This window comes from Ochotona princeps, chromosome 5 (assembly GCF_030435755.1).
Source record: "Ochotona princeps isolate mOchPri1 chromosome 5, mOchPri1.hap1, whole genome shotgun sequence".
Lineage (NCBI taxonomy): Eukaryota > Metazoa > Chordata > Mammalia > Lagomorpha > Ochotonidae > Ochotona > Ochotona princeps.
Window position 1 is genome coordinate 47,939,832 of NC_080836.1, and position 17,361 is coordinate 47,957,192.

Below are 17,361 nucleotides of genomic sequence, written 5' to 3' on the forward strand. Positions count from 1 at the left end.
TTAAGCATCTGTCAGCATAAAGATGTGTATCAGTCATGTCAGGGGTAATCCATATCAGTATTTCTAAATAACTCATGAATTAAAAGTGCTATTTTAGTACTGTCCTTTGTCATCCTAGATATGCATGCTTTTTTTTTTTACAAGAAATGTTTAAAAGATATTGGACTTATGTATTGATGTTAGCAATTATAGCACAATCATTGTTTATGAAATATACCCACATTATAGCAGTCATGGTTTTGTTGTAATCTTGCAGTTTTTTGCTGTATTATTATTGGGTAACAAAATGAACTTGGAACTGAGGTAGTACTTTTTACAAGAGAACCATGCAAATGAGCTGAAGAGAATTTGACTGGCATTATTAAATGGTTTTCTCCATTGGATGTATTAATTTGAAGCTGTAAAAGTACACAGTCATTAGATTCCCTGTGTCTTTTCTGTGATTTTTAAATTTACTCATATTTATTTTTAAACTTGCTTCTAAATGTGACTTAAATTGAACTTTCCCATAAAAAATTATGACATAAACATCTAATCATTATTCAAAGAGACTCAAAGAAGCCTAGTGAATTGTACACTGTAAGGATTGAAATAGTGGAATTATATCTAGCAAACATACCTGAATAGAATATGTTTGTGTGAATGAATAAGTAACTTGAAATCAATCTTGGAAAATAAAGAAAGCATGGTGTACGTGTAAGGATAGATTTTATTTGTGGAAATGCTTTTTGTATTTTCTTTTCAAATTCTGTTTCCGCTTCAACTATATAATACCAAAGTTTTCCATAAAGCACGAAAGAGAAGTGATGGAAAGATTTTGTCAAGGCTTTGGATCAAAACTTACACCTGTCACAGCTGAGAGTGGTTTTCAGAAACTCATTCACTTTTGACAGCCATGGGATGCATACAATCATGTCATTTTCAATCCCAAAGTGATACAGCAGTCATTGTTTTCAGGAAAATCTTGAATTTTATGGAACTGTTATTTCTAGGCTTAGCCTATTTTAAGTTATTATATATTGATGTTATTACAAAGTATTGCCTTCAAAACTGTAATGTGTGTAAACTATAATTCAACAGATAAAAAGCAGATAAAAAGTGTTTTGAACCTACCCTATGCCACACACCCAAAGGCAATTATAGATACATTGTGTAAGTGAATTTGTAAGGGGTAAAAACATGTAACTTTTCAAAGTAAGTCTTTTTCATCATGTGGCCTGGCTTAAATTCCTTTGTCAGTCACAAGAAATAAAGGAAGGATGGATACTGGCCTTATGAAACAAACTGCTTTTTGTTACTTAGACTCTTTAAGCCTCAGAATTAGGGAACATATAACCAAAATCTTTATCTATAATATATAAATACATATGCAAAGAGTTTAGCCAAATATAATAAATAAAATATGGAAATGGTTAAAAGTCTTGATAAACACATTATAAAAGAAGTTTCCAAATGACTGATAAAATATAAATATAAATATTGAAGTTCAAATAAAAGTTAAATTTGCAATTCAAAACCATATGTATAAAAAGCTAATCTGGAAAAGAAAAACTCATCCACAATTTGAAAAAACTCATCCACAATTTCATCCATTGGAAATGGAGATGTAATTTGGTACAAGCACTCTGGAAAACTGGTTAGTATTATTATATTTTTTATAAAACATAAGCATACATGTACTATATGATGCTGCGGTTAGTTTCACGGAACACTGAAACTGGGAATAACTAAATGACTCAAAAGTTTATAAATTTATTTGGGTATATTCATACATTTGCCTCTCACATGAAAGTGAGGAAGTAAGAGAGGTACAGGAAGAAAAGGCTAAAGAGAAATGGAAGAGCTACAAACTGTTTGAGTTCATGAGTGCATTGTTAAACAAAATATACCTCAAGCCTGAAAAATAGCAAAGCTTATGATTCTGTCAGTAATGCTAGGAATTGGGCTAGATATCATTTCTAGATGAAATATCAGATATTCCATCCAGAAGGGGAGTAGAAAGGGTCTTCTGAGACTTAACAGTAGATGTTTGTTGTTTAGAAGGATGGTTACATTTACTTCTTCATTGTGTGAGGACTGTGTTTGTGGACTTTTTTTTTAAGATTTGTTTTCATTTGAAAGAGTTACAGAGAAGAAAATGTAAGGATGGAGATGTTAAATCCAAGTGACCTCAGTGTCTGGAGCTGAACCAGTCTGAAGTCAGGAACCTGGAGCTTCTTCTGCATCTCCTGTTTGGGTTGCGGGTGTAGGATCGAAGGGGGGATCACCTGCTGCTTTCCCAGACACATTATCAGGATGCTGGATAGGAAGTAGAGCACCTGGGATTCCATCCTGGGTGCATATTGGATCCTGGCCCTGCAGGCAAAAGCTTAACTTCATATGCCACAGCTTTAGCCCTTTAGTCAATACTTTACTTATTATTCTAAGGTAACACACTTAATTTGCATTGTAGTCAAATTTTTAATGTTCTACCAAATAAAGTGTGCAAACAAAAAAGTAAAAAGTCTACAGCTGAGTAAAAATGTGGGCAATAAGATTAAAAATTAAAAAGTGAAAATGCAATCAACTTCAGTCTTACAATAAATTTTTAAAAGGTCATTATACTACAGTCATATATAATTAGAGACAAGTATGATTTAAAACAAAATTTTTCTGATTCTTTTTTTAAAACTCTCATATAAAGGAAAATGTGGTATTCATCTTTCTGTGCCTTTGATTTTCATTTTTTCTGATAGCTACTGATGAGCATTTTTGTAATTGTCACTTGCATTTCTTCTTTTGAGAACTTTCTAGATCCTTCACTCATGCATTCGTTTGCTTATGTAAACGCAGCAGAGTCCATGTATTTCATTTATAGTTTTAAGAACATTTTGATGCTTCCTACCCTCACCTCTCTCCTCCTGAATCCACTCTCTCCCTTCATTTCCTCTTTTTCTATAATTTTTGCAATGGAATGCATTCAGTTCACTTATAATCATAGGCTTACGCCTCTACTAAAGAAAGAATTCAGTATATACTAAGTAGAAAAGAGCACTGTTCCACGGTAGAATGAAAAAGGACTATAGATAAGAATCAAATCTTGGATTGCCAGTTTGGCACATTTTTTTGTTCCATTTATACCCAAAAGGAGCATTTTTTGAAAGGATTAAATTCAAATGGCCATCAGACATGTGAAGAAGTACTCAGGATTGATCACTAGCCACTATGGAAATGCAGTGCATTTGGCTTCCATCCAAAAAATGAAAAACAACAAATGCTGGTGATAGTGTGGAGAATAAGGTACCCTAACACCCTAATACACTACTGGCAGGATTCTAAACAGTGAAAGACAATATATTTCAGGGATCTTAAGTATGACCAGAACGCCCCAGATAATTCAATCCTGGGAATTTATCCCAAGAAATACAATCAGTTTATGAGATATATAGTTGTTTAATTTGGATTTAATTTTTGTGTGCCTATATTTACAAGTTGGTATCCTGCTATTTTATTGTAGTTTTTATTAATTTTTGTTCCTTGAAATATCTTAAGCTTTTTTTTTTAAAGATTGATTTATTTTTATTACAAAGTCAGATACACAGAGGAGGAGAGATAGAGAAGATCTTCTGTCTGAGGACTCACTCTCCAAGTGAATCTCTTCCGGTCTCCCACACGGGTGCAAGGTCCCAGTGCTCTGGGCCGTCCTCGACTGCTTTCCCAGGCCACAAGCAGGGAAGTGGATGGGAAGTAGAGGTGCTGGGATTAGAACCAGCGCCCATATGGGATTCTGATGCGTTCAAGGTGAGGACTTTAGCTGCTAGGCCACGCCGCCACGCCCCAAAACTGTATTTTCAAAGGCCAATATTTACAAATATTTACAAATATGGTCAACTTATTAGGGATGAGGGGTTAGGGTTTTGTTTTTTCTACTGGCTTGAAAGCCATTCATCCTTAGTGTTATTTTTGATCAACATTCCTGTGCATTGAAGAGTCATATCAAGTTCATTTACCCCACCGTTGTCTCTATTGTTAGTCTTTCAGAGAAAAGGAAATGTATTTTTTCTTCAGTTGGTAGCTGAACAGGAGACAGCTTAAAAAGAAAAAGAAATAGCATTTGAATTCTTTTAAATTTTCTGTGACATGTGAGCTTTGGTAAGCAAATGGAGCTCCAAAGAAGCATGTAAACCTAGATCTTTTATCATTTTTGATATAAAGTTGATGGTTTTAGAAACGTTATCTTAGGGAGGAGTGTGTGCTAATGTGTGCAAATGGGAAAGCACAGCTCATTTGCTTGTTCTGAACCCACCTGTGGTGTTTATGGACTCAGCTCCCTCCCTCCATGTGTAAGAAAAGCACCTCAAATGAGGGTCTTTGGAGCTAGTTCAGATGGGAAGGGCAAAGGGAAGTGAGAGTGATCTTACTGCTGTTGCTGTTTTCTCAGTCATGAGGCACCATGTTCTAGGGGCAACATGCGCTGAATGTTACCAATTTCCCCCACCAACGAGAGTTTAAAAACTAATGGGCAATACGCATTTCTGCTTGATATTGGTGCATATGTATCTTTACGTAAGGCATTAAATGTGTTAATTGTCATGGCTGATGATCACATCTGGACCCTTCTGGAAAGTTTGCTACATTTCTTTTACGTCTTCAGTTATTTTCTCTATTCCATGCATTAGCAAAACTTTTTATTCAGATATTTTCTGTGTAGACTGGTTCTTAGCATGACTGACCAGCAGTTAGAAAGCATACAACAGGAATGTTGAAACAATCAATTTGTTGTATTCTTTACCCAGGCTTGGGACATTCCAAGCATAGCAGGCTATTTTAATATGTATAGTTGGTTTCAAAATATAGAGGAAAGCAAAAGCTAATATTTCTTTCTGGGGAAAATATGGCTGTACCAATGATCAGCTGATGGCCCCGGCGGCATGGCCTAGCAGCTAAAGTCCTCGCCTTGAATGCATCAGAATCCCATATGGGCGCCAGTTCTAATCCCGGCAGCTCCACTTCCCATCCAGCTCCTTGCTTGTGGCCTGGGAGAGCAGTTGAGGATGGCCCAGAGCACTTGGGACCCTGCACTTGTGTGGGAGACCCGGAAGAGGTTCCAGGTTCCCGGCTTTAGATCAGCACAGCACCGGCCCGTTGCGGCTCACTTGGGGAGTGAATCATCGGACGGAAGATCTTCCTCTCTGTCTCTCCTCCTCTGTGTATATCTGACTTTGTAATGGAAATAAATAAATCTTTAAATATATCTATATCTATCTATCTATCTATCTATCTATCTATATATAAATAAAACAAAAGAAACGTAAAGTAAACCATTCCTTTGTCTTCAGTAATGTTTAATGGTGGCATTAGGCCATTAGAATTGGGGGTAATTTTCATGAAGCAAGTCTGAGAAGACTTTGTGCTGAGTCCTAAGCATTGTGCTTACAATGATTTCTCATTCTATATCTTTATGTACAATACAAGTTGTTGTATTACATTTAATCCACTGTCTAAAGGAATTGGAAACAGTAGCAAGATGTTGAAAAATAATAGGTTTTTTGCTAAGTGATAAATGAAGTTGTTCTTTACTGTTGACATATAAATTCAATGCATATTTTAATAGGTGAGCACTTCCATTGTTTGCATTTAAACATATTTTAATTTACATGAGTAATTGAAAGTTGTTAGTATACCCTGTGATTCTGGCTAAATACAGAATTCGTTAAAGTTACAACAGTGACTGGACAAATAGAGAAACAAATACATGTTTTGAAGAACAATTTTGCTGTTGTTATATAATATACACAGTAAAGACAACTCCTTTTATCCAATCTTGGATCAATGAGTTTCACTTTTTCTATGAATCATGAATTTTACTCATTTTCTGTTTCTGAAGAGTATATAGTGAATGGAATGAATATTAACTTTGAGTCAGAAACACATATATTTATATCTTGATTTGGAAATTGCCTGACCATGTAATTGCGGACAACTGACATGAGCAGTTTGAAATACAAAAAAAAAAAAAAAAAAAAATCTATTTTGCAATTTTTCTAATTTACAAGAAGAAATTAGCTAATTAAGTTAAAATGTTCACTTTATGGAAGTAATTTTGTTCACAGTGTGTTACATTGCTCTTAATATAGCACTTCATTAACCATTTTTCCCTTCCTGGTTCAATGCTTTAATATAAGATACACAACAAATTAAAGATGATGGATCCTCACTTTAAATACAAGACAGTAAAGTAGGAATTTTCTGAGAAAACTGTGTGTGAGAACCGTCGAATCTTGCAAGATACATTATGTTGATATTCATTATACTTGGAATGAACTGACAGTGCTGTGAACCTAGGAGAAGGCCCACCGTAAACAATGTTGGAACCATAGAAGAGTGATTCTTTAATGTAATCGGTAATAAGTGTAGTAAGTTGCAAGTGCAATAGACTCATTCAAAATACTTTGTTTACCATAACTTCTCAAATATTGTATATTTATAATGCCTATAGCCATATATATGATGATTATGTGATACATATCCTGAATCTGTGCTTTATATTTCTAAATTTTTGGAGATTTTTTTGAAGTTAAATGCATGAATTCTTTTTAAGTGAAAAGGAAACTCAGATTTACTGAGCATTTAATTTAAGGATGCCTTATGTATTCCCCCATTTAGTTATGTAACAACTCAGTGGGATAGACATATTTTATCCCCTGCTTTTGAAGCAAGGAACTGCTCTCTCAGAGATAAAAGATAGCCATGTAAAGAATGTTCAAAGAATTCATGGAAAATGTGTATTATAAATAATCTGGTATAAAAATTTATTCACCAAATTAAACTTATTTTTTTCCATCTTTTTTTCTATCAATGTTATGTTACCCTCATATTACATAGGATTTTCCTGGGAATTTTTTGGTCTCATTGGCATCAAAAAAGGTTATGTTATGTTGCTTACTTTATAAGCAAATTATATCATGGTACAAGTGAATTTATACCAAAATGGGTGCATTGAATGATGAACTGGCTTGATTATTGTCATTGGAAGTATGGGCAACGTACACATACTAAATCCTTGGAAACAATGAGGTTTTTTTTTTTTTTTTTTTTTGACCAATCATAAAGTCCAGCATCTTATTGTCTTGGTAAGTTTTCTTGTTGAGACCATCTCTGGTCTGAAGGTAGAACCAACAGAGTATCATCCCAATCAAGTAAAAAACCCAACATAATATTTACAACCATTTACAACATTATGGCATTAATTGACATGGTATTGATTAACCAATATGTTACTAGAGAAACGCATGTTCTCGGCCACAACCTGTGACTTCCTCATGGACATTTCAATTTTGGTTTATATTTAACCATGTTCTATATACCTTAGAATGGCTATATATTGCTATTCAGCTGTCTCTTGTCTATTTCTATGTTAGTATTTAGCATTTTAGCATTTTAGCATTTAGTATTTAGTATTTAGCATTTAGCATTGAAGCATGATTTTGCTGAACCTGGTTGTTTTTCGGGTAGTCTAACTCTATAACTTTAACAGGACAAATGTCAACAGTTTAGGTGAACGGTTTTGGGAGGGGTGTGCAGAGAAATCCTCAACACCCCAGAGAGGAGTAACTGATCTTTGTGTACCACCCAGTGAGTTATAAGTGCATCCCAGCTGGCCGCTTCCTGTCTGTTTCTAAACTTTCCTAGTTGTTCTCTGTCTATCTATTCTAATTTGTTTGTTCATGTTTGTTTGTTGTGAGGGGTTTCTGGAGCAATCCTGATGGTCCTTACAAAAGAGGGTGGGGACCCAAAGTTGGAAGCAGGCAAGGGCCAGAGAAAGCTCCTCTCCCTAGTTCCGATGGAAGTTTACTGTTCTTCTGTTTCTGCGGACCGCTCAGGGATCCTGGTTGTCGTTCCGATGACCCTGGATCCTTCAAAGGAGGAATTGGGCTTCTTCCATCCCACATTGTAGGTCCAAATGGGAATGGGTGACCTCAGAGTTCTTGGCCTCTGAAGGCACTCCTTTTCCCCCGTAGTCTCCTTGGCGGTAGGGATGTAGTCCTCGGTGGTCGTACTGATAGTCCTTGGTGAGGCTTTGGGAGTCCTGAGGGTTGGGATACAAGCCTCCTCCTGTCCCCCTGCTCCACTCTGGGGTCCCCTCCTGCTCTATGCGTATGACCTCCTGTTAAGAAGTTGTTAGGATTGCTCCTGATTCCCTCCACATGTCTTTGTAGTTTTGCTATTGTCTAATGCTGACTCCAGTCTGCTGTCTATGAGTTACCTGTTATGATCCTGATGGGTTATACTTCCCCCGTCTTCCTCACACCTACTGGGGTGATGTAAGATCTCTCTGCCCTCCCTCCCATTTCCAAGTATCATAGAGCCTTACAAGTTTATTAGGTCTTACAATTCTTGATGCAGATCATAAGCAATCTGACTCATATCGATTGTTGGTTCATTGGCCACCTCACAACGTCCTGTTGCATGAGACACAGGCTGTTTGGGGTTGAAACAATATTACTGTTTTCTGGATTGACTTCATTTCATGACAGCGACATCAATTACCACCACCACAACAACATCAACAACAGAGTATAGCACCCTAATAAAATAATGCGCCTCTGAGTAACCTATACATGCTTAATTAAAAGGAAACACAGAAGTCTTTTGGGAAAAATGATGCCATCGTCTGCTTCATGAGCACATGATGAATTCTAGTGGAAAGAGATTGTTTGGGAGCAATCAGACTGACATAAAAACATTACCGCAGTCTTGTTCAGTCTGTCCAGCCTCTCATTAAACTCTGGAAATTGTTGATGCATTTTGAAGCCAAACTCGACCTGACCAGCCTTCTACCCATCCCAGATAAATACTGGCATATGAACTTCATTTAGCAATCCCACCCCTATCTTGGTTTCGTGTTCATCAGAGGGGTAGTTACCTAGGAGGAAGATGTCCATTATTTCCCTACTAGGACACTCGAGTTTTTGTTACAGGGTTTTGCAGGTGCTGTGATGAATACTCTTCAGATATCCATCCAGTAGTTGTATAACACAAATTTCACAGGAGAATCAGTTCAATATATTTCAGTAGGAGTTCCTAGCCCTTTGCTGACGTTAAGCACCATTTACAATGATTTGTAAGAATAGTTCTATTGTTTTCTGCAACATTAAGCAATGTCTTGGCTGTTGGAAATCATAGCCTCTGTCTGTTGCTTAATATTTTCTTAGAATTTACATGTGACTTAAATTCTACCTTAGCTTCTTCCGTGTGGCAGTTTGATGATCGTTTCAGGGAAAAATATTTCAGGAATCTTGTATTTTTTGTTGTTGTTGAAATTACGTATTCCTAATGTGACACACAGTTGTCAGTACTTGTGATTTTCCAGCATTTTTTGCATAGCACACATTTCCATTCATGTTCAAGAAGACTGCGTGATTTCTAATTAGCCTTACTTTGTTTTATTAGATATAAGTATAGATGTAGTGTCTTAACTAAGGAAAACAACTTGATATGCAGCCTGAGAGTATTTAAAATACTGTTGCAGCAGCAGTAGCAGGAGTATAAGAAAAGGATGGTAGAACAGGAGAGCTAATGTTTTGCTTGATGGTTCAGGGAGACTTAACCAGAAGGGAAATCAGTTACCCGAGAAAGCCAAGTTTCCCTGTTGTTAAATGTTCCCACACAGTTTCCATAAACCTCAACAGTGTTAAAAGGCAAATGTAAATTAAATACATCATCATTAGTGACTTCCACGCCACTGTGTTCCTCAAAAACAGGACCATATTAAAAGGTTGTGTCTTGAACCACTTTCTCCAGCATCTTCAATAGCTGGGCTGCTGCCTCCCGTGTTGTACATTAGTGGTAGGCTGGAATTAGAAATGGTGGCAGATTTTCCCTTACTCTAAGGAAAGAACAACCATTAGAGCATCATATTTAGTACTGAGAAGCTTCTGGCTATCTTCAAAGAAAAATTCAGAGCTACAAAACTTTTCCTTGCAGAAACAAAACTGTACTGTAAGGAAACATTATGCAAATCAGCAGCAGAAACAACAGCAGCCGCTCTGACCCCCACCACCAATACCTGCCAGTGGGCAACCGGCCAGCAACCAGAAGGAGGTATTGACCAGTGACCTGAAGAATTGTAGGAAGCAAGGAGAAAAAAAAATCTCTTTATGAGGAATTATTTCTGATAACACTAAAGGAAACAAGGAAACTGGGAGAGATGGGAAGACATGTGCTGTCTTCATTCATAAGGATAAAGGCTTTTGCTTCAACCACTTCTAAACAAGAACCTTAACAGAGATTGCCAAAGTGGGGCTGGACAATATGGCGTTACTTGGGAATCAGCTACACATTCACATTGCCTGCCTTTGCATGCCTTACAGTCTGAAGCATTCTCAGTCTGTTGCTAGCGAACTGCTAGAAGAAACATTTTCTGTTTGGGGCCAGATGGAGAAGGGCGTAGTCATTGTAGATAACTGAGGAAGATCAACCAAAGAAGGCATTGCTGAGTTCTTGGGGAAACTAGCTGGTTAACAAGCTCTAGACAGATGCTGTGAAGGTTGTGAACCACTTTTCTTTGCCTGCAACTCAGCTGAAGAGCTTACTGAGATGCTGGTCAAAGAGAAGAAGCAGTTTCACAAAGAGTCAGTAAAGCCACCCAGATTGGCATGGCAGAACCAAGTGGACTACAAATCAAGGTTGGTCCATTAGAGATGGAGATGTACGCTGCTCTCCTTGGGCACTGGGTCATGCTAATCAGGCAGAATTTAATGAGGTTCTATGAACTTCAGATAATGGAAGAATTGTACAGCCAAGAAGCTCAATAAGTAACTGCAATTCAGGCAGGAAGAAGGGACAGGTGCCTTGAGAAAGGCATACAGTGGCAGCAGGAAGAAGTGATGGAGCAAACTCCAAAAGCATTCATGGAAACCTTTCCTGATATGAGAGAGCGGGAGATATAGATGGGTCAGATGGATGTTAGCGGTGCTATGTACATTAACAACACATGTGTCATTACCCCCCCTCTCGTCCTGTGCCAGCTGACACCACAACAGCTCTAAGACCTGTAACTTTGATGCCAAATGGAACTTAGGATTGACCTCAGCAATGGATGGATACTTTGGACTGGATATTTCACTGGAAAGAATTGGGGAAACCATTTCTACACATAACTGTATAGCTCCTGGAGGTAAATTGGCTCCAAAAATCTTCACTGCTAATAAAGTTGCCATGTCTAGCTTCTCAGAAACATTTGAAAAGGGACCCTTTTTGGAATTATCACAATTATACACCCAGCTGCCTGTTTTATGTGGGAGAGTATGCTGGAGGCAAAGGGCTAGACAGGGGTGATATTTTAGCACAGCAGTGTTGTGTGGTGCGTTGGTGAAGTCTCGCTTGTAATTTTTCAGAGCTTGGAGAATGGGGAAATGGATGCAGTTAGAACCCCATTAGTCTTGATTTTCTGTTTTTTGTCCATTCATCTTGTTTCTCATTTCTACATTGCTTCCTCCTTTCAAAGATCCTACAATATATACTACGAAGACCAAACTCATCCCAATTTCCTTAGCATCATTTTTATAACACCATGTTTGTGTTTGGGCAAATTTCCGCTGAGGGCACAAAGAGCATACGTATGATTCCATTTTATCCTATATATTTCCCCTTCATGTCCTAAGGAAGATCTTTTCTCTTAGAGATTTTCATAATGTCCTGTGGTCTAAATCTTTCTTTTGGATACAGACAATCCAAGGAGTGACCTTTTGGATCTGTTCCAGCTTTTTGTGTGGGCTGATTGCAACCCTGGGGTTGGGACTGCTTTATGTTGAGGATCTGATAATGTCTCTTAGCATTGCCCCTATTGATTAATTACATTGTGCATGCTTTAGTGGTTTATGCTGCATTATTTGTCCCTGATATCTTAAATCTGGATTTTTTAAAAAGGAAGTGGAGTAATAGTGAAGTGTAGCATCAATATTGTAAAAGGGTTAAAATGCATTTTAATACAAACAGAGGCAGAATTCAACTATAAGCACTCTAATATCCTATGAGGGCATTTCAAGCAGTGCCTTTTTTTGTAGTCTTTTCTGTTTAAATTTATGTAAAATATTGATACTCATATTAAAAACATTTGGAATTAACAGCCCTTAAATAGGCATCATGATGTTTTATAACTGACTGAGTATAGGATTAAGGGCATGTCTTAACATTTATATATATATATATATATATATATATATATATATATATATATATATATATATATATATATTTATTTATTTATTACATTGCATTATGTGACACAGTTTCATAGGCTCTGGGAATTCCCCCAACCCCTTCCTGTACCCTCCCAGCATGGTGGATTCCTCCGCCTTGCTGCTGTATTACATTTCAAATTCAGTCAAGATTCTTCCACTGCAAGAGTATACCAAGCATAGAGTCCAGCATCTTATTGTCCAGGTAAATTCAACAGTTTCTTGGTAAGACCATCTCTGGTCTGAAGGCAGAGCTGGCAGATGCAGTGTCTTAACCAATGTGCCAAACACTTACTCACCAAATAATGGAGAATTTAAACCTATCCTTTAATTTTTGTGTTTTAATGTGCCAATATGTGTCTGCTGTCCTCTTCAACTCTGAAAATGGACAAGGATAATTGTACTTGCTACTTATGGTGTGGATTGAATTGATTTACTACTTTTATCTAAGCAGTCTCGAGGGCCTGATATTATCACATCTAGATTCCAACAATGCTACATCATATGAAGTTATCAAACAGGATTAAAGCCACTGCTATAATGAAAATAATGGTTGATAAGTAAGTCATGTTCTGGCCTTTGCAACTTGATCTGCTTTTTCACAGCACGTATAAATTTCATTTTGATCTGAGATCTCTTAGAAGATGAATCTTAATAAAGTTATTTTGATTTTCCTCAACTTTTCGTAGCATTATTATGTAATTAACCTCTAGAATGAAATGAAGACTCTTGAACCCCTTTAAAGGGCTTTGTATTTCATATTTAGAAATTATTCAGAAGTTACATTTACTGCATTGTTATGGATGTTACCTCTGTGCCTTTTATACCTTCGAATGACAAGATAAACAACCAGTGAAATTGTGATGTGTGCCCATAATATTGCTGATGAAACCAACTTAGTTTGGAAATTAGTGAGTAATAGGTAGCAGCTTCATGATTTGGCAAACTAACAAGTAGTGAGTACAACAGACACAAAAGTAAAAACAAGCAGAAATTCTGAGAGATTACTAGATGAACTAAAGTAAAGGTTTGCCATAAACCTTAAGAGTAGCTATTTAAAAATAGAATCATCAGGTAGGAGATGATTTTAGTTGTATGAATACATTGTGTCTTTCAGTATTTGTGCTGCTGAAGTGAGTACAACATTGTGTATTTGAAAGAGTAAGAATAAAGATGTAAGACAGAAAACACATTACACATGGGATTAGCCCTAGAGAAGACTGGTAACATTTAACATTAAGAGCTTTACATGTGTTCTTTATGCCTCTTGGGTATTTTTAAATAAATCTGAATTATCCCATATCCACCCGGGCTTGTTTATCCAAATCTTCCTGATTATTGGAAACCGCAGATGCCGTTGTATCCTTATTCATTCAGGAAGGTGTCTAGAAATACAGTTATTGTCTGAAAGATTCTTCAGAGGATAAATGAGATGTACTGTGTTAAGTCATGCCTTCTGAACATTTTTTATTTCATGAAGTTCAAAGAAATAGGCACAGTGTATTATCAGATAAAGACATTTTGAATTGGAGTATTATCACAAAAAGTGTTTTTTAAGTGGTCTATACTAATAGTACCAATTATACATTTTTAGTATATCTTTATACATATATCTTGCCCTGAAAGATTTTATGAAGGAGCAAATAGTAGAAGTTTTAAAAATGAGACAATTTTCCAGAAATGGAAAAAAGGGTTAGCTATTTTTTAAGTACTCACATATTATGGGGATTCTCCCTTGTTTTTCCTCCTTCTTGGAATTACAGATAAATCCACAAAGCTGATCAAACTGCATGTAAATATCTGCAGCAGAAAGGGTGTTTCTAGATCCCAGATGTTCTTCTTCAAAACAGGTTACTAAGATGTGATTTTAGTGTTGGCTAATCAATCCTCGTTTTGGGCCTAATTGCATCATTCCCAAAATTCCTATGTTGTATCTACAACACCACGTGTGATAGTATTTGATGTTAGAAACTTTGTGGCATCACTAAGTCGTGAAGACAGTGCCCTTATGAGAAGACATGTCAGAAAGCACTTTCCCTCACTATGTCAGAATAAAACAAGCCAACTAACTGGAAAACTGAATTTGTTGGCATTTTGATTGTGAATGTCCCATCGTTTGGTACTGTGAAAACTGAATGTTTGTTCTTTATGATAGGCAGTTGGCAGTCTTTTAGTATAGCTACGACAATGTCCTTTGACCTATGGGTTGATGGATGGTGGGGGAATAATCAGGATTTCTTCAAGCACAAACTCACTGTAATGCCTTTTCATGTACCATCTAACATGAAGGGCCACTCCCTCACTGTCAGCCAAAGAAGCAGTAATTCCGGAAAAACCTTACGAATAATTAACTTGAGTTCCCTACAGATTAGGGAAATGGTTTTGAATTACTAGTGCATGCCTGTGTAAGTGCTAAGGTCAGTACATGCTAGCTGGGCAAGACTGCTGATGACAACCAAAACTTCTGCTCTGGAGATAGAGATTCGAGTGTCAACAGTGTGTTTTCCCCTTGAGCTTCACATGGATTCCACAGAGGGAAGCCAAACGTAGGTTATTCTGAAATGGACCCCAGCCAGAAGTTATGTAGTAGATCACGGTTGCTGGTGCATTAATCATTGCAGGAAGGTCATATGAGTGAAATGCTGTGAGAGGTTTGGGGAAGATGTGGAAACATCAACGGGCAAAGCCATGATCCAAGTCAGAGAGTTGTGGCTGAGTTACCCAGCCAAGAGTGTTACCAGAAGAAAGCATGCCTATATTTGGACATAGAAATATATCAGGTACCAATATTAATTTGTATCTATGCAGCCTTCTTTTTTACTTCTTTGTCCCGTTACTCCAACCAGGAGATCAAGAGATCTCATTGTAATTGGAAGGATTGAATTGGAGGAACTGAAAGCAGCAAGAATGGAGGAAGTTACTGTTTTTATGAAAGTGCTGAGACTATGAAGCTCTCAAAGGAGGGGGGAAAATTTCAACAGGATGAATCATTGCTTTAAACTAGAGAGATCTATAAAATGCCAGGAAGCAACTTAAAAAGCACAGGAGAGGAAGAAATATAATACAGATTGTTTCAAAGCCTTGGTGAGAATGTGTTTGCTTTCTGCTCACTATATACCAGGCAGAGTCTTTGCAACAAACCAGATGCATTTGCCAAAAACAATTTGTCCTCAATGTGAGTAATAATTTAAAGTAAAACTAAAAGCTAGACATCAGTTGGGATGCCGGCAATAAGTGTCACATTGTTTGTATTTGAATCCCAGCTTAAACTCCCATTTCCAGCTCTCTGATAATGGACATCCCTGAGTTTGCAGAAGATAGCTCAAATGATTGAATTATTGCCAACCATGTGAGAGATTCTGATTTAATTCTGGGTTCTTGGCTTCGATCTGGCCTACCATCAGTTGTATTTGGGAAGTGAACCAGAAGATGGGAGATCTCTGTGTATTATTCTTGATCTGCCTTTCAAGTATAACTATCTAGCAATAATTTAACATAAAGAGCATTGAATCAATGCATATTGTGCTGTAAAACACAAACTGACCACTTCCATTCAAAATAAAAGTTGAAGATCATTGCTCTGAATTTGTCATTATTCTTTGTAGCAATTATTAGGGATTATGCATGGTTTGTTAACAATGGCAGTACCCAGAGGGTTAATTTCTAGCTGTGTCTCTGTTAATGCTTTTAGGCATCAGCTTTTTTTGAAAGATTTATTTATTTTTATTGGAATGTCAGATATGCAGAGAGGCGGGGAGACAGAGAGGAAGATCTTCTGTCCAATGATTCACTCCCCAAGTGACCGCAACAGCTGCTGCTATGTCGATCCGGAGCCAGGAGCCAGGAACGTCCTCCAGGTCTCCCACGTTGGTGTAGGGTTCCAGGCTTTGGGCTATCCTTGATTGCTTTCCCAGGCCACAAGCAGGAAGCTGGATGGGAAGTGGAGTTGCCGGAATTAAAACTGGCACACATATGGGATCCCAATGTATTCAAGGATGGGCCACTGCACTAGGCTCAGAGCCAGCTTTTATGCCTAGAATTTTTTATTTCCTAAATTATACATTGACAATAGAAAGCTCTAAAATATAAACTTTACCATATCCAAAAAAAAATACAGGATGATTTCTTTTATTTCACTCTATATTGCTGATGCTGTGGCTGGTGTATAGTAGATACTCAGTCACTACTGACTGATGTCTTTTCTGCCCAACTCCCAGAAACAGTGTAAAGACAAGATGAGATGGTAGACATGGCAACATGTTGTAAGCAAGATGCCCAAAGCCAAGGTACTCACAACGTATCATTATGTAGAATAGAAATCCTTTGAAATGGCCAGATGTTGTCTTTTACGGGCAGATTCAACATGTTTGATTTTTTAAGTTTCAGTTTATTAATTGACTGTTGTTGTTTGCCTTGAGCTGTCCATTCTGATATGTTATGAGTGTTATAAATGTTCATGGTCTTAAAAGGAGCTCCTAATGTAACGAGAAAGAAACTTTGGAGCAAAACAAGTGTACTGAAGTGTAAAATAGAAGAGAAGCTCCTGTGCTATCAAACGAGGTGAGGTGTCAGCAGACCTGTTTTTATGGGCTTCCAAGAATGATGGTGACAATAAAGTAATTCTAGATCAGTGGACTGGCAACTAGCATAATATACAGGGAAGTGCAGATGCTGATGCCTCATTGATCACTGAAATGCCACCTGCTAAAATGCTAGAAGCAAGACATCATTGGAATTATGTAATTCCAGGAAGTGCTTTTTTTTTTTCAACTTGAAACTTATGAGACATTCTTGGTAGTATTATGTGACTGTGCTTATTTGTGTGCACTGATTTTTAAAATGATGAAGCAAAAACATTTTATAAGATGTATTAGATGGCAGCAAGTGTAAGTACCAGGGATTTTTCATCCCCTCTTATTTTTCTGTAACTGACAAGGAGAATATAGAGTTTTGTAAGAGCTTTTCCCTATTATAGCCAGGGGGGTTGTATTGAGGAATTATGGAGTTACAGCAATAATAGAAGGCTTACATTATATATACTGCATCAGATGGACAATGAAATTTAAAAGTATCTTCTTTTCATTCTGTGCTTGAACATAGGAGGAACAAGAATTCTCTTTTCATCATTTTGAAGTCTGTA